Source organism: Chrysochloris asiatica, unplaced genomic scaffold (assembly GCF_000296735.1).
Source record: "Chrysochloris asiatica unplaced genomic scaffold, ChrAsi1.0 scaffold00053, whole genome shotgun sequence".
In the NCBI taxonomy this organism is placed as follows: domain Eukaryota; kingdom Metazoa; phylum Chordata; class Mammalia; order Afrosoricida; family Chrysochloridae; genus Chrysochloris; species Chrysochloris asiatica.
This window is the reverse complement of record NW_006408571.1, coordinates 4,288,242-4,306,887: the sequence shown is the minus strand read 5'-3', so window position 1 is coordinate 4,306,887 and position 18,646 is coordinate 4,288,242. Positions and strand designations below refer to the sequence as shown.

General features: G+C 38.7%; 1 pseudogene; it reads left to right on the top strand.

Moving 5' to 3' along the window:
• The first annotated feature begins 11,715 nt into the window (after nt 1–11,715).
• On the top strand, nt 11,716–12,055 carry LOC102835572 (annotated as a pseudogene).
• Nucleotides 12,056–18,646: the final 6,591 nt, after the last annotated feature.

The following is an 18,646-nucleotide window of genomic DNA, read 5'->3' as shown; positions in this document are numbered from 1 at the left end:
TTCTTACGTCTGTCCAGCCTCTTTTTATCAGCTGGCCGCCCCGCTCTCCACTCTAGACCTCTGTGGCTGTATCATTGACTTTGAGCCCATGAGTCCCCAGATGTTGCCTCGCTACTGGCCAACCAGGTCTCCACCCGGGTTCACAGTAGTTTACTGAACGATGTAGGGCTTAGCTCACCACTTCATTGATGTTCTTCGGTCACTTCCCCTTCTGGGTGATGTGCGCGGTTGTCAGTCAAAGCGTATATTTCCCTTGCGTCTTAGTCTTGGAAGAAAATTTGCACTGAGAGGATTTGACCACTTGCCTTGATGTCTCCTGGGCAAGCCACCTGTATGCTCTTGTGATAACAGTCGGACTGCCCTTATTGTTTTGTATTTTTCCTGTAGGTCTTTCTTTGAAAAAGTATCTTCTGGTTTTTCTAGCTGCTCCCTGCTGGTCTGCTTTGTCCTTTCAAGTGGAAAAATTCCCCGTCTCTGAAGGTCTGGATGTGGTTCAGCTGGTAATTTTGAAATTGCTGATTTTGAGGTTAGCAACCTGATTCGTAACCACTACACTACCAGATAGTTCTAGCAGAAGCCATCCACTTGCAAACTTTTGTAAATAGTGTCTGTTCATTATCCTGATGGTGGGTACACATGAATTCCTTCTTGCATTTCACTCTGTCCTTACAGAAATGTTAAACTGCTTGCTGACTTCTGTAACTAATGGCTACAACTTGAAGATAAGCCCACCAAGTATGACTGCTATATGAGTACTTAACTGAATTAATATAATTTGAACATTTTTTGTTTGTGACCAACCATGGCATCAAACAGTAAAGAATTCTCCTAAAAGAATCCACCTTACCCTAACATTTATCTATCAATCCTAGTGTGGCACTGAGGGTTAAGTGCTGGATGCTAACTGCAAGATTGGCAGTTCAAACCCACCAGCCACTTCTTGGAAATGCTAACCAGGGTCGCTATGAGTCAGAACTGACTCAACAGCACTTAACAACTTTCATTACATCACCGTCTATCACTCCCATTTTATCGTAGTGAACAACCACCCTAGTGGGCAGTTTTACATGGGGCATGGTTTGTTGTTGTTAAGTGCCATAGAGTCAGTTCTGACCCATAGCGACGCTATGTACAACCACAAAAGAAATCACTGCCCAGTCTTGCACCATTCTCACGATTGCTGCTATGCTTAAGCATGTTGTTGCGGTCTTGAAAATCACCATTGGCCTTAACTTTAGCCCACTCAAAGTGTAAACAAGGACTACCGTGAAACAAGATTCCTTGTACCCAATGGTTGTAATGATTACCTGAAGTGGCTACAGTCCTGGTGGCCAAAATGCTAAGACATCGGAACTTCTTCCATATTAGTTATGTCCATTGTAACTATATCAAATTCAGAGATTTCTTTGGTGACAAATTTGCAGAAGTCGACCATCTTTTGTTCCCAGTCATCCAGAAGTTGTTGGCCTACATTGGTTCTCATTGTCACAGAAACGCCATTCTTTTTCATAAATGTTTAAATCCGGGTAAAACCCTCCTTAAAATATGGGACTTCTCTTTCATTTGCCAGAAGCTTTGCTTTGATCTGAATTATGATGGTAGAGAGAGCTTGATGTTGTTCCCTTTGAGAAATGATCTACTCTTTTAAGTCATTCTCAGACTCATTCCATTTTGCTTTGGGCCACAACATGCACGTTTTCTTTCATAAATTCATTTCTCCTGTTCCCTTTTCTCCTTTCTCCATTTTACAAATGGACTGTTTCCCAACCTTGAACTCTCTTGATGCCTTTCTGTTGCTTATTTCTTCCACCTTTGTGACAGCGTTCCATTTGAAGTCAATAGTGTAGGACTTGCATTTAATTCCTGATAAAATCTTAAAGGGTTCTATGACTTTGATTTATAAACTGAAAAAATGTGTGCATTATAATCAGTAACTGGCTGATTATAGTAAAGACATTGCAAAATTCAAATGTGAAGTGTGTAAGAAGCAAGGGTCTTTCATATGCTCACATGCATATGATTAAGGTGACTCCTGATCCTTGATCAAAGACACTGGCATTAATAAGACTTAGTTAGATGATAAGATAAGTAGAACTAAAGTAGCCTAAGGGTTTCACTTAAGATGATCTGATAAGGCTTTGTATTCAACTGTTCAACCAAGAGCCTTGTGTATCTGTTTTGCTGTGTTTACTCTTCCAGTTAAAAGTCAGAGTTAGAAGGCAACTGTGATCATTATGTCAGTGTAGGCTGAATTGAGAGGCCTGTTGATAGCAACCCAATGCCATTTGTGCCCGGTACAGGCTGTGCCTTGTTTATGTTTTCAACTAATAGCTTATGATAGGCTTCAGGAGGTTCAAGGTTCTGACTGAAGACTCAAAAAAAACAGGGTTATAATTATTAATTTAGAAACAGACACACAGTTTCAATTGTTTATTTTCTGATTACCACAGATAACTGCAAGGTTGGCAGTTCCAACCCACCAGCCACGCCTCAGAAACTGTCAGAGCTGACTTGACAGCACTTAACAATACGGTATTAGATACACTGAGTCATGATTTCTTGAGCTTGGTTTAGACCTCTATTATACAAATATAATCAAAAGTAACATTTCTGGACTATTGGCTCAGGATGAATGCGTCTGAAATTCACTTCTGGAAATGTCACCATATATGTGCAGTCTGAATTCTGAATGGTCATACTTATATAAGAAATTCTGTATATAATTTCATCATTTCCACCTATTAAATGTTTATGCATGTCATTGTTTACAAAAAATATGGCTTTCTTTCGATCATAAGCCAGTTCCTTATGACTGAAAAAGGTGCTTGTGGTTTTTAAGTACCATCAAGTCGATTCTGACCCATAGCAACCCTGTATAGGGTTTCCAAGGAGTAGCTGGTAAGCTTGAACCACTGACCTTGTAGTTCAAACGACTTTGCAGTCTGATGCATTAGCCCACAGCGCCACACCAGGACTCCTGAAAAAGGTTCTAGCTTCAGTCAAAATCCATTCATTTCTTTTTCTTTTTCTTTTTTTTTATGGGAAAAGCCAGTTAGACTTTTACAAGATCTCAGCACTGTCTTGATGTCTGTTGTTACTAAACTGTTTCCCATCATCTTTCCTGGCAGTAGATAAGTCTTATACCATGTCAACATGGTCAACTTTAAGCATGGATTGTACCACATAAGTATAATGTAAGAAGTACCTTTGTAAGAGAGTGCCACCCTAAAGATGTGTACCTTGCATTAAAGAGCTGTGGTTGAACAGTGGTTAAGTGCACAGCTGCTCATCAAAAGGGCAGTGGTTTGAACCCACAAGCAGTTTCATCAGAGAATGAACTGATAATCTGCTACCAAAATTTTGACTGCCTAGGTAACCTTATGGGGTTTCATTTATCTACAAGTCAATTTTCTATGTTACCAATAGCAACTCCCATATTACTTACATAATCATTAAGTTTTCAAATATGTCATGTAAGGTCTCTATGAGTCAGAGTGGACTTGATGGCATTCAACCATATATTCATTTACTAACAATGCATGAGAAAACTCAGAACATCTTTTCTCTTATGTGATAGTAAATGAGTCTATGCGTATTCTTGTCTTCTCCATATTAGCTTTAGATGTTAGTAAGTGTGGCCAGGTCAGGCTTGATGAGGAAGTTCATTGTAATGCTTTGACTCTGAAACTTGATTGTCTATAGTCACAAAGCCTACAACCACTTAAGATTTAAATCTTAGTTTTCTCATTTGTAAAACAAAGATGTTCTATCTGATCCTTGCTACTTAAAGTTTATTTGAGTCAATTCTGTTTCAGAGAACTGACCTAAAACTAGTCTACAAGGTCAGCACCTTTCAGTGCAGCTCCAGATTAGGATGAGATCAGACAGTTAAGGAAGCATTTACCTCAGTCTGATTTCTGTTTCTCAAGAATGTAAAGAAATACCTTGTTTTTGTTATGTTTGTATTTAACCCTACTCTTCTCAAGTTGGTGTACTGTGGAATTTTATGCCAGGAGTTGTTAACACACTTGCACTTCAAAAACTATGTAGTGATTAAAATACAATTGTAATTCATATTGAGCCCTTTCAAATATTTAAATTTGCATTAGCATATTTCCCAATACATAAACAAAACCTACTGGCAGGGAGTAGATTCCACTCACAGTGAACCTATATACAGTTTCAGAGACTAAATCTATACTGGAACAGACAACCTCATCTTTCTGCATCAAAACTGTTGGTTTTGACTGTTGATTTTTTGGTTTGAAGTCCAACACCTAACCCCCAGTGTCACCAAGGTATAGTACACGCTGTAAAAAGACCTACAATAGTAAAATCATTTTGTTGCTTGTTGTTAAGTGCCACCAAGTCAGTTCCAAGTCACAGGAACCCTATACAGGGTCTCCAAGGAGGGACTACTGGGTTTGAGCCTCTGACCTGGCTGTTAGCAGTCCCGTGCTTATCCTACTTTTACTTAAGTCAGCGTTCCCATTTTATTTCACAGCCTGTTTCTAGGACCGCAAGGGCTGAGACCCTGATAACCTGACCTAAAGTAAAGAAAAAGAAGTGTGGCTGGCAGACACAAATTTGGAACTTGTGGTTCCAAATTCTATGTCATTTCAACATCAATTTCCCCTTTTTTAAACCATAGGACTTAATTTGTTTATTCAGATAAATTATAAATTATTTTTATATTTATTTCTTTAGCCTTTATGGAAACCATCAAAATTTCAGTATTTCTTTAAATTATGTTTTAGTTTATAAAAAGTCATTTTGTTTCATGGCTTCTGAAAGTTGAATAATATTTTACCAATAGTAAGTCCCATATTATTAATATTATCTGTAAGTGTTCAAATATGTTTCTTCCCAGAAAAGAGCCCCCACTACTGCCGTAATACTGTATAGATTCTAATTCAGAAACACATCAATTTCTGGAGCCAGATGAAGCTCTTTGGAGAGAGTGTGGGCATCTTTGGGGCCACCAGCATCCTAGACACTGTTGACTGAGTTGTTTGATAAGAGGCTGAACAGGGGAACCACTAAGGGCCACTCTGCCTTCCTCCTTGATGGCCTGGTTGATGTTTGTTCTTTCTGATATACGTGAGAAATGTTGTCCATACCAACAAACACTTAAGTAATCCAATCTGTACTCATTTTAGCGAGAGAGAGGCTTTCTTTATTTGATTTTGCAAAATTAGGTGCCCAACCCAGGAGCTCTGGTAGCGTAGTGGTTACGAATCAGGCTGCGAACTGCAAGGTCAGCAGTTCGAAACTACCAGCTGTTCCGAGGGAAAAAGATGAGGCTTTCTGCTCCCGTAAAGATTTACAGCCTCGGAAACCCTTTACAGGGTCACTATGAGTCGGAATCGACTCCACGACACATAACAACAACAACAACCCAGTAGACATGGGCAGATGCACTGCATGGCTGTGTCGCAAACAGTTTTATCCCCTGTCCCTAAAATAGCCTCTCCTCCAGTACTCTTTCCACTGGGCATTATGAGGTCACATTCTCCTTCCAAGGTTGCCTACTAGTCCTTACTGTGAGCATTGTCATTGAAAGTTAGTTTCCCCCTTTTCCTGTGAACTTCTGCTATTTCCTTGATGATTGTACTCTTATTTTAAGTTCCTAGCTGGTCAAACTAGTTCTTCACCTCCATTGGTTATCCTAGCCTGCTACCCCCAAGATTCCCCTGAATCCTGAAGGTGGATCACCCCAAAAGCTATTTCTCACAATATGTTTGTTTGATCATTTGCTTTTTTTTTTTTTGCATTGGTAGGAGACAGATCCCATCTCCAAATTCTTGACTAAGCTCTTGGGTGGGTGGAGGAAGCCTGATGCTGATGATGTCTCTCAGGTTTGTTTCTGTTCATTTGGAAGAGAGCTGAGGGTCAACTGTGCCCCAGGATCTCCTGTTCCTGAAAAGGAACTAAGACAGGGTTGGATGGGGGCACTGACCAGTGGGAAACAGAGAACCAGAAGTGAGCAAATATGAAACATTCCTTTTTGAACCTGGTGGATTCAGATAGGCTTTGCAGTGCTTTGTGGAGACTAAGAGTGGGTGTGGATGTCAGCAAGAGGAGCAGGGGGGCTGGGACCACACAAGTCACATGCGTTCCCAGTGTCTGCTGGTATTGACCGTGCCAACTCTCTACCACCTACCTGGGGAGCAGCGCAGACCCTGACTGCTCTTGAGTGTTCAGGGTTTGGGTACCCAGCAGCCAGCTTCCTGCTTCTTACTGTCTGTTTCCAGCTCTGTGGTTGGTCTAACAGGAATAGAGTGCCCTTCCAAACACCAGACCATGCTGTCCTCCAAAAATAAACAGTTTATATCAGAAAAAAGTCAATCAATAGTCAGTAACCATATTGCTGCTGTTAAGTGCCGTCAAGTTGGTTCTCACTCATAATGACCCTGTATAAGGTATCTGAGGAGTGGCTGGTGAATTTGAACCAGTGACCTTGTGGTTCAAACCAATCTTGTGGTCGAGTGCTTATCCTACAGCACCATATGCATTAGTTGCCTATTTTGTTTAGAACTCAGTGCTTTTATCATATTCTAGAGCTCAAAGTAAATGTCACTGTAGATTATTAAAAAGACCTGGAAAATATCATACCTCTAGGAAATCTTGAAGGAAAAACTAGAATTAACCAGAATTAGCCTCCCCTTTAACCTAGAGGAGGAGTAGTGGTTGCAGTTATATAGGACACTAAGTAGGGATAAGGTGGGAAGAAAGCGAAATGGCATAAAGACTGTATATAATTGGGTATGTCCTGATTGAATCCAAACTCTGATTCAAACAAGTCTGAAACTATGTGTTACACCAGGAGTTAATTAGCATAACGATTTAGGTTCGACTGAGCCAAAACTTTTACATACATGCCAGAAATAATGACTAGGCTAAAGGGATTGCATGGTGCTTACTCTTACCTAAACTTCATGCCTTTGAATCTGAGCCCTATGAAGACAAAAAGACTAGTTTCAAGAGCATCTTTTTGAGATATAGTAGAAACTGTGTTTTGGACTTTTTCTTAGGCTGGGTTCTGTAGAGAACAAAACCATTGACACATATATATGTGTGTGTGTGTATATATATATACATACATACATATACACACACATATACATATGCATATATATAACAAGCTCACAATTGTAAAGGTGGGAAAGTCCCAAGTCCAGGCCAGGTGAACCAAAATCTGCAGGTTTGGCAGGTAGGCAAGACCATCAGGAAGACAGGGAGATATGGCAGGCAGACAAGCAGGCTGTTGATACCTCACAGGATGAACAGGTAATAGAGCAAGCCACTGGCTCAAGTCCAAAGAACTGGAGGACAGAAGACAAGCCAGATGCAAGATCCAGACCCATCAGAAAGCAAACACACTTTGCCTGTGTCTAATGTAGTGGAGGCAGGCCCTACCCCCAAGGAAGCATCCTTTCAATTGATTGGCTGTCCATTGCCAAACTCATAATAGAATCAGTTACATTGTATGAGATCCATTATGGAGATAATGACATCCTAACTGCAAAACCACTGAGAATCCTGGTCCAGTCAAGTTGACAGAAAACCTGAACTATCACATATTTTGAGGTAGTATTATGTCAAGAAAGTCGTGGAACTTGGAATGTTTCAGCTAAGCTTCAGGAGAAGGAATACTAGGAAAAAGGAGAGATGGACTGCTTATGCATATTTAGTCACTGAAAATCCTATGAACAGCAGAGGAACACTGTCAGAACTACAGTATTGAATATTGAAACATGATAAGTAGCTCCAAAATATTGTCAGATATAGTACTGGAAAGTGAGCCCTCAGGTAAAAATACATTAAAAATACAACTGGGGAAGAGCTGCTTCCTCAAATTAGAGTTGACCACGATGACGTGAATGGAGTAAAGTCTTCTGGACCTTCATTTGCTGAAGGAGGACAACTAAAAATGAGGAAAAATGGCTGAAAATATCTAGTAATAATTGGAACTTGGAATGTATTAAGCATGAATCTAGGAAAATTAGAAATAGTCAGAAGTGAAATGGAATGAATAAACATCGCTATCCTAGGCATTAGTGAGCAGAAATGGACTGGTATTGGCCATTTTGAATCTGACAATCACATGGTTAACTATGCCACAATGACAAATTGAAGAGGAATGGTGTCACATTCATCATCAAAAAGAACATACTAAGATTTGTCTTGAAGTACAAGGCTGTCTGTAATAGGATACTATCCACACGCCTACCAGGAAAGCCAGTTAATACCACTGTTATTCAAATTTGTAGTCCTGGTGTGACACTGTGGGTTAATGTGCTTGATTTGAACTGCAAGGTAAGTGGTTCAAGCTCACCACTTGGAAATCCGATGCCGGGCCATTATAGGTCAGAACTAATTCAACAACACTTAACAACAACAAGAAGAAAGACCAATTAATACCACTATCAATAAAATTTACTCACTAACCACTAAAGCCAGTGATGATAAAATTCAAACATTTTATCTACCAGTTTCTTCAGTCTGAAATCAATCAATAAATCAAGATATATTGGTAATTACTGGCCATTAAAATGCAAAGGCTGGAAACAAAGAGGATCAATAGTTGGAAAATATGGCCTGAGTGATAGAAATGATGCTGGAGATCCCATGATAGAATTTTGCAAGAACAATGACTTCTTCATTGCAAATACCTTTTTTAAACAACAAAAGGTGAATATATACATGGACCTCACCAAATGGAATACACAGAAATCAAATTAACTACATCTGTGGAAAGAGAGGGTGAAAAAGCTCCATATCATCAGCCAAAACAAGGCAAAGGGCAGACTGTGGAACAGACCATCAATTGCTCATAAGCAAGTTCAGGATGAAGCTGAAGAAAATGATAACAAGTCCACAAAGAGCTAAAATATGACCTTGAACATATGCCACCTGAATTAAAAGATCACTTGAAGAACATTTTTGAGGCATTAGACACTAAATATTAAAGACCAGAAGAATTATGGTATGACATCAAGAACCTCAAGAACATACAAGAAGAAAGCAAAAGGCCATCAAGAAGGAAAGAATGAAGGAAAAAAAAACAAAATGGATGTCAGAAGAGACTCTGAAACTTGCTTTCCAGTATAGAGTTGCTAAAGCAAATAGAAGAAATGAAATGGAAAAGAGCTGAATAGAAAATTTCAAAGGTCACCTCAGGGAGACAAAGTCAAGTATTATAAAGAAATGTGCAGAGACCTGGAGTTAGAAAACCAAAAGAGAAGAACACACTCACCATCTTGCAAACTGAGGGAACTGAAGAAAAAAATCCAAGCTGTAATTTGCATTACTGAAGGATTTTATGGGTCAAATATTGAATGATGCAGAAAGCATCAAAAGAAGATGGAAGAAATACACAGAGTTGTGTACCAAAAAGAAATGGTTGATGTTCAACCATTTCAAGAGATAGCACATGATCAATAGCCAATGATTCTGCAGGAAGAAGTCCAAGGTACATTGAAAGCATTGGGAAAGAACAAGGCCCCAGAAACGGACGGAGTGCAAATTATAATATTTCAACAAACTGATGTGGCACTGGAGGTACTCATTCATCTATGCCAAGAAATTTGGAAGACAACTACCTGGCTAACTGAATGGAAGAGATCCATATGTGTGCCGATTCCAAAAAGGGGTTACCCAACAAATTGCAGAAAGAATTGGGCAATATCATTAATATCACATGCAAGTAAAATTTTTGCTAGAGATAATTTTAAAACGGTTGCAATCATACAATGACAGAGAATTTCCAGAAGTTCTAGCCAGATTCAGAAGAGGATGTGGAACAAGAGATATCATTGTTGATGTCAGATGGATCTTGAATGAAAGCAGACAATACCAGAAATATGTTTACCTGTGCTTTATTGACTACACAAATACTTTTAATTGTGAGAAGCATGACATGCTTTGGACAACATTACAGAGAATGAGTGTTCTCGAACATTTAATTGTGCTCAAGAGGAAAATGTATATAGACCACAAGGCAGTTGTTTGAATAGAACAAGGGAACACCAAATGATTTAAAATTAAGAAAAGTATGTGCCAGGGTTGTATTCTTTCACCATACTTATTTACTCTGTATTCTGAGCAAATAATCCAAGAAGATTAATTATATGAAGAAAATCATGGCATCAGGACTGGAGAAGACTCATTAACAACCTGTGATACATAGATGATACAACCTTGCTTGTTGAAAGCAAAAAGGAGTTGAAATACTTAAAGTCAATATTAAATGACATATTGCATTGGACAAATCTGCTTCACAAGACCTCTTTAAAGTGTTGAGGAACAAAGGTGTCAATTTGAGGACTAAGGTGTGCCATATCCAAGCCATGGTATTTTCAGTAATCTCATACCCATGTGAAACTTGAGCAGTGACTAAGGAAGACCATAGAAGAATCGATGTATTTGAGCAGTGATGTTAGAGGACATTATTAAACGTATCATTGACTGAACAAAAAGGTCTGTGTTGGAAAAGTACAGCCAGAATACTCCTTGGAAGCCAGGATGGCCAGACTTTGTCTCTCATACTCTGGACATATCAGGAGGGACCAGTCCCTGAAGGATATCATATTTGGTAAAGTGGAGGGTTAGAGAAAAAGAGGAAGACCCCAAACTAGATGGATTGACATAGTCGGCTCAGACATAGCAATGCTTGTGAAATTGGAGTGGGACCCAACAGTGTATCGTTCTATTGTGCATAGGCTCGCTATGAGTCAGAATAGACTCGATGACACCTAATAGCAACAGTGATTATCATAAATTTATTTTTTAAACTGTGCCATTATATAGAATATCAAGTGTCTCCATACAATAAGCACTGGACTGGGAACCACAAGGTCCACAGGTTGAGCCCGCCAGCTGATCTGAGGGAGAAAGAAGAGTCTTTCTGTTCCTGTAAAGATTTAAAGCCTTGGAAACCCTATACAGGGTCACTATGAGAAGAAACCAACTCCAAAGTACTTAACAACAGCAACAAAAAAATAAGACAGGAATATAATAGATTTAAATAAGTAAGATTTAAATAAACTCACAAACAAAGGGAGATGAGGATGGATGGAAGGAAAAGTATAAAACTGAAAGACACTAGTGTGCACTAGAACTTGAATGCTCTGTTTGCACTATTATAGAAATAGTTTGACAGTATTAGGGGGTTAGAGAGACCAAAAGTCTTGAGAAAGGAGGGAGACAGAGAAATTTAAGAGAAAGAAGAGAGTGAGAAAAGATATGTTGAGATAGAGATTTTAAGAGAGAAAAAAGGAAAAGAGAGAGCTTATTATTTATGTAGGTCATAAGCTTCTCTATTCAGGACATATATAAACAAGTTCATGGGATAGTCCATGCTCAACTCGTTATTAAGCAAGTGGTTAGGAATCGGGCTTTGAACCTTAAAGTTAGCAGTTCAAAACTACCAGTTGTTCCGCCGGAGAAAGATGAGGCTTTCTACTCTGGTAAAGGTTACAGCCTCGGAAACCCTGTACAGGGTTGCTATGAGTCAGAACCAGCTCCACGGCACATAACCACCACCACCACCACTTTAATCAACGAGAGTGTTTTAGTGTGAGTGGAAGAAGGATGTGAATGAAAGCAAATGTATAAATTTTCTATTATTAGACATCTTTAAAGTAGCAAAAATTAGAGACACCTAAACTCATTCACCCAAAGAAGCGTGATTAACGTTAGCTAGCTGAGGTAATGGCGACTGGCATACTAGATTCACAATCGCTATTCAGTCAGTCAGTGAAAGGGCTTCTCACCGAGAAGGTACTGTGGTATGGACCTGTACCTGTGGTACTGACGTGTTTGTGCTTACCAAGCACGCTGAGGGCTCCCAGAGCTCCGAGCTGCTAGGTCAGGCATTGGAAACATGGTACTACAGGAAGATGCCATCTTGCACTCAGAAGATAGTCTAAGGAAAATGACCATAATAACAACACATCTCCAATACCAGCAAGAAGCGATTCAGAAGAATGTTGGGCAGTCATCAGATCGACAGGACCCGTTCAATCATCTGTTTAAACAGAATAGCATGTAGCAATGCAAAAGCATTCCTTTGCCTGATACCGAGGAGGAAATACCCTATTACAGTCATCATGCCATGGATTGATTGTGTGCTTTCTTCTCCAGAAGTGAAGTTAGAAAAGATTTGTGTTGGTTTATCTGAAACAGAAGCCAGGGGGCTGAATTGTGAAGGCACTCCTTGAATTGGACCAACCCATGGTCTTACTGAAATTTAAGTTGCTGTTAAAGTAGAATTAATTTTAAGTTGCTATTAAAGTAGAATTAAAAGGTGTGTTCATTTTCCCTATAGAAGTCTTAATTATGTTGAAAGTCATATTGTCTAATGTGATTCTTAAGCAAATACTGAATAATGTAAGAATGGTAATATTCTTGTCAATGTCTTTTTTTTAAATCATGCATTCAAGAAATACTTTAATTTTATGGTCATAGAATGGTGCTTTTCTAGTAATTCAGTGAGATACATATTTTATTTACTCAGCAAACTTTGACGTAACTTCAGTTTAGCTTACATGAGAACTAGGCTAACGGTAACCTCCTGCCTTGACCTGCATTTCTTAGAATTTCTTTGTTGTTGTAACTCTTAAGACTACATGGCCTTGGGTTCATTTTGTAATTTTCCTTATTATGAACCCATTGATTTGCATGACATTATTGCCAAATGTGAAGGTAGTTGAGTTACCGTGAGTAGTTGTGACATAGGATTGTGCCCTAAGGTTGTGGAGACTGTATGTTTGTTGACATTTGCCTAGTTAGTAGTCTCATCTTGTTAAATGACATAACCACTCATCTATTGTTAAACCTGGGTATTTTTCTTCGCTTGAATTTAGAACGATATTCTATCCTCTTCCAGTTCAGTTCTTAACTAATACTGAGGAGGGAATAACTCACTACTCAACCGACATGAAATCTTACTTTCACTAAAAGAAGAGAAAGCAAATAAAGATCTCATTTAATTCATATTGCGTATCACCAAGTGAAATAAGCAAATAAGTTTGTATTTATCTCTCATTATACTTATGCATACTCACTTATAGTTAAAAAGTTAGGTGTGAACTATTAGAAAATTCATTCCACAACATCTTTTTAATTACTAAAGGTAAATGTGCTCATTTTATCTTTAAAAAGAAGGATCACCAATATAGAAAATAAAACAAAATATAATTATCTAAGTATATAAGAAGCAAATATACTATATTTAAATTTTCTTATGTTTTATTGTGATTTAAGTGAAAGTTTACAGAGGAAATTGGTTTTCTGTTCTGCAATTCATTCATATTTTAATTCTCAACATTGATTGCAGTCCTCACGATGAAACAATGTTCTTCCCTCTATCTATGTGTGTAACATTTCCATTCATCCAAGAAGCAAATACTTTAAATGAAAAAAAGTAAAATTAAAAATTAAAATAAAGGTATGGTATACATATTTTTCATGCTGTAACAAATATTGAAAAAGCTGTGATGGTCTGTACAGGCCTATCTTGGAGATACTATGGGTTTGGTTGCAGGCACTGCAATAAAGTGAGTACCACCACCACCACCACCACCACCACCACCAAAAAAGAAGACACATGATTAAATGACCTACAACTTCTTATGCCATCAAGGGGCAGCAGCAAGATAACATGCACTCAATTATCAATGCTCTCAATCTCACCACACGATAATACTGTTTTCTAAGCATCTACATGTTATTTGAACTAGCTAAAATGCTCTGAGTTTCAGTGTTCTGCCAAGATGAAACAGGGCTTTTTATCAAGAAAGAATAAGATGTGTAAAGGATTTGGCAGGTAAACAAATCCCCACTCTCAGCCTGGAATGAGAGTCCTCTGTTGAATTGCATGTATAAGAAGAAATTTTGTTGGCAGATGAAGCTGCTATTCATGGAAAGAATGATCAATCTTTCCTCATTAAACTATACACAATAGTAAATGGCTCCTGCCATTTCCATATCTGTGTCCTGCACTCAAAATGACCTTCCCCAACCCATTAATAAATTTAACAATGAGAGTCATCTGGTTGTTTGACTACCTCATAACTAAGTTAAGTCTACTGTTGCATAATTTTATTCCCGCCGAGTCCATGAACAGCGACAAATCTAAAAAGGTAAATGCAACTGCTAAAATTGTCTCCAACTATGTGTGCTGACTGCAGCACCATTCACAATTTATGTGGTTGCTTAGGTGCTTCATTAATATTTAAATCTAGGAATTGACAGATGCAATTATAATTTCTTTTAGACTTGTTTTGTGCTTCGGAGTCAATTCTGACTCATAGCAATCCTGTGTGGGGTTTCAAATACTATAAATCTTCATGGGATCAGGGATCCTTCTCTTTCTCCTGGGGAGCTACTGGTGGATTAGAACTGCTTGCTGTTGTTGTTGTTAGGTGCCATCGAGTTGGAACTGACTCATAGCGACCCCATGCAAAGCAGAATGAAACAATGTCCGATTCTGAGCCAACCTCACTACTGCTGCCACACTTGAGTCCATCAATGATGCCACCTGGCCAGTCCATCTCATTGGGGGTCTTCCTCTTTTTCTCTGACCCTCCATCTTACCAAGCATGATATCCTTCTCCAATGACTGTTCCCTCCTGACAATATGTCCAAAGTATGAGATGTGAAGTTTGGCAATCTTGGCCTCTAAGGAGCACTATGGCTGCACTTCTTCCAAAACAGATCTATTGGTTCTTTTGGCAGCCCATGGCACTTTCAGTATTCTCCTCCAACACCATAATTCAAAGGTATCAATTCTTCTACGATCTTCCTTATTCATTGTCCAGCTTTCGCATGCATATGAGGTTATTGAAAATACCATGGCTTGGGTCAGGTGCACCTTAATCCTCAAGCTGACATCTTTACTCTTCAACATTTTAAAAAGATCTTGTGCAGCAGATTTACCTAATGCAATACGTTGTTTGATTTCTTGACTGCTGCATTCTTGAGTGTTGATAGTTGATCCAAGAAGAATGAAGTCCTTGACAACTTCAATCTTTTCTCTCTTGATAAGAATGTTTTGTATTGGTCTAGTGATGAGGATTTTTGTTTTCTTGACATTGAGATGTAATCCATACAGAAGGCTGTGCTCTCAGAACTGCTTACTATCCAGTTAGTAGTCTATCACATAACCCACTACCCACTCTGGACTCCCTGCCCCAGGTTTCGCAAAGCCCAAATCAATGTGTCCATCAACTGAGTTCTTAGGAGTCTCTGGAAGAACCTACTTCCTACCTGGTTTGGATAATTAGTAAAGCAGTTACATGGGAGAATGTGAGACTTTCAGCTCCGCGGAAGCAGCAGTCAAGAGATCAGACGACGTATTGCACTGGACAAATCTGCTGCACGGGAACTTTTTGAAGTATTGAAGAGCAGAGATGTCAGCTTGAGGACTAAGATGCGCCTGACCCAGGCCATTGTGTTTTCAATAGTCTCATATGGATGTGAAAGCTGGACAGTGAATAAGGAAGATCTTAGAAGAATTGATGCCTTTGAGTTGTGGTATTGGAGGAGAATACTGAAAGTGCCATGGACTGCCAAAAGAACCAATAGATCTGTTTTGGAAGAAGTGCAGCCAGAGTGCTCCTTGGAGGCCAGGATGGCTAAGCTTCGTCTCTCATACTTTGGATATATTGTCCGGAGGAAACAATCGTTGGAGAAGGATGTCATGCTGGGTAAAGTGGAGGGTCAGAGAAAAAGAGGAAGACCTCTAACGAGATGGATTGGCCAGGTTGCATCATTGATGGACTCAAGCGTGGCAGCAGTAGTGGGATTGACCCAGGATCAGACATTGTTTTGTTCTTCTTTGCATGGGGTCGCTATGAGTCGGTTCTGACTTGATGGCACCTGACAACAACAACAACAACAGATATTTACAGCCTCAGAAACACTATATAGGGTTGCAATGAGTCAGAACCAACCAACTCCATGGCACGTAGCCACCACAACCACCTGTGTTTTGGTGATAGGACTGAAGTTCGTTTCCTCTCTAACTGGCCACATAGAGCTGCTTTTGGCTCCCAGAAACCTTTGTCCAGCCTCTGCACATAACAAGCTACAATTCAAAACCATCAATAATATGAATTTTCCTTCTCATGTTGGCACCTCTCTACTTAGACTTAAAGGAACCATTAAGTTTAGTGACTGAATTTGGATTAGGAAAGCAGAATTCTACTCTCACATTCATACTAATGACTTACTTACATGACCTCAAAAAATGATTTAATCTCACTTACTTCTATAATATGGTGGGAAATAGACTATGTGATAGATATTTAGTCATGATGAGACAACTATTCTGGGTACAAGAAGTATATTTTTCCTACTGAAATCCTGACATACCCAGAGTTTTCTAAGAACAATGTATCATACTATTTAAAATCAACAAAGCCTCATAAAGTAAGGAATGTTTTATCATATTAATGATGGTATGGTTATCTAACAGAGTGTAGAAATTACTGAATAATATCATTAATATTACATGCAAGTAAAATTTTGATGAAGATAATTCAAAAAGAGTTACAGCAGTACATTGATGGAGATGCCAGAGAAAATGTGGAACAAGGGATATTGTTGCTGATATCAGATGGATTTTGGCTTAAAGCAGAGTACCAGGGAGATGTTTATTTGTTTATTATTGACTATACAAAACCATTCAACTGTGTGGATCATAACAAACCATGGATAACATTGTGAATAATGGGTATTCCAAAACACGTCATTAACACTTATGGAGAACCTGTGCATAGACCAAATGGCAGTCTTTGCAGTAAAATGGAGGACACTGCATGGTTTAAAATTAGGAAGGTGAGTGTCAGAGTTGTATCCTTTCACAAAATGCGTTCGATCTATATGTTGATCAAGTAATCCAAAAAGTTGAAAAAGATTGGAGAAGGAGTCATTAAACAACCTGGGATGCAGATGATACAATCTTGCTTACTGAAAATGAAGGAGACTTGAAGTACTAACTGATGAAGATCAAGAAATCCAGTCTTCAGTATAGATAACAATTCAATGTAAAAAAAAACAACAACAAAAATCTTTACTACTGCACCAATAAGCAACATCATGATAAATGAAGAAAAGATTGAAGTTGTCTAAGGTTTTGTTTTGCTTTGCTTCACAATCAATGTTCATGAAAGCAGCAGTCAAGAAGTCAAACAACATGTTGCATTGGGAAAATATACTGCAAAGATCCTCTTTAAAGTATTAAAGAGCAAACATGTCATTTTGAGCACTAGGTACACCTGATCTAAGCAGTGGTATTTTCAGTTGCTTTATATGCATGTGAAAGCTGGACAATGAATAAAATATACTGGACAAGGATTCATGCATTTCAGTTATGCTACTGGTTAAGAATATATCAGTGACTGCCAGAAGAACACAAACCTGTCTTGGAAAAAGTACAGCCAGGATGCTCCTTTGAGACAAGGATGGCAAGTCATTGTCTCATGTGCTTTGCAGATGTTATCAGCAATGACCAATCCCTGGATAAGGACACCATGATTGTTAAAGTAGAGAGTCAACAAAAAATAGGAGGCCCTTCAACAAGATCGATTGGCTGCAACAATCATTATTAATAAATGTAACGAAAAAATTGACACTATCTATAAAGATTTTTGTTTTCTTTGGTAAGATGGAGGGTCAAAGAATAAGAGAAAGACCCCCAACATAATGGATTGGCAAAGTAGCAGCATCAGTGGACTCAAGTGTGGCAACAATTGTGAGGTTGGCCCAGGACCAGGTAGTGTTCCATTCTGTTGTGCATAGGATTGCTATGAGTTGGTACCAACTCAATGGCACCTAAAAACAAGTATAAGAAAATTTGGACTCCTGGCGCTATGCTATAGGATAAGCACTGGACTGCAAGCCACAAGGTTGGTGGTTCAAACCTACCACCTGCTCCTCAGAAACCTATACAAACTTGCTATGAGTCAGATCTGACTCAACGGTACTTAACAACAACATAAAAAAAAATTAAACCAGCTTAAAGAGCAGGCTTTTGTGTCAAACTTGCATTCTAAGGCTACCTCTGCCACTTTCTAACCATGTGAATGTAGCAAATTGATGAAATTCTCTAATTGCCATGTTTTTAATTTGTAAAATATGGAAAATAATTATCATCTTATAGGGCTGTTATGAGAATTAAATGAAATAATGTTTTTCCTTAAGTGTTTGGTTGGTACAATACTTGACTTAGAGAAAAAAGTTGCTTTATTATTATTACTCTTGTTCAATTTTTAATAACAAAAAATTTCCAAGTGTAGCCTTTTTTGACTTCATGTTTTAAAATATCAGAATCTCTTTTGTGGGACATGCCTGTTTAATAAGCACCCATGTGACAATAATGTGACAGAATTTACATGAACACAATAGTCAATCTCTCTGACTTTGCATTGTATAGATTGTTGTTGTTAAGTGCCATCGAGTCGGTTCCGACCCATAGCGACCCTGTACAGGGTTTCCGAGGGTGTAAATCTTTACGGGAGTAGAAAGCCTAATCTTTCTCCCGCGGAGCGGCTGGTAGTTTCGAACCGCTGACCTTAAGGTTCGCAGCCCGATTCGTAACCACTACGCTACCAGAGCTCCTAGATAGCCCCAACTTATA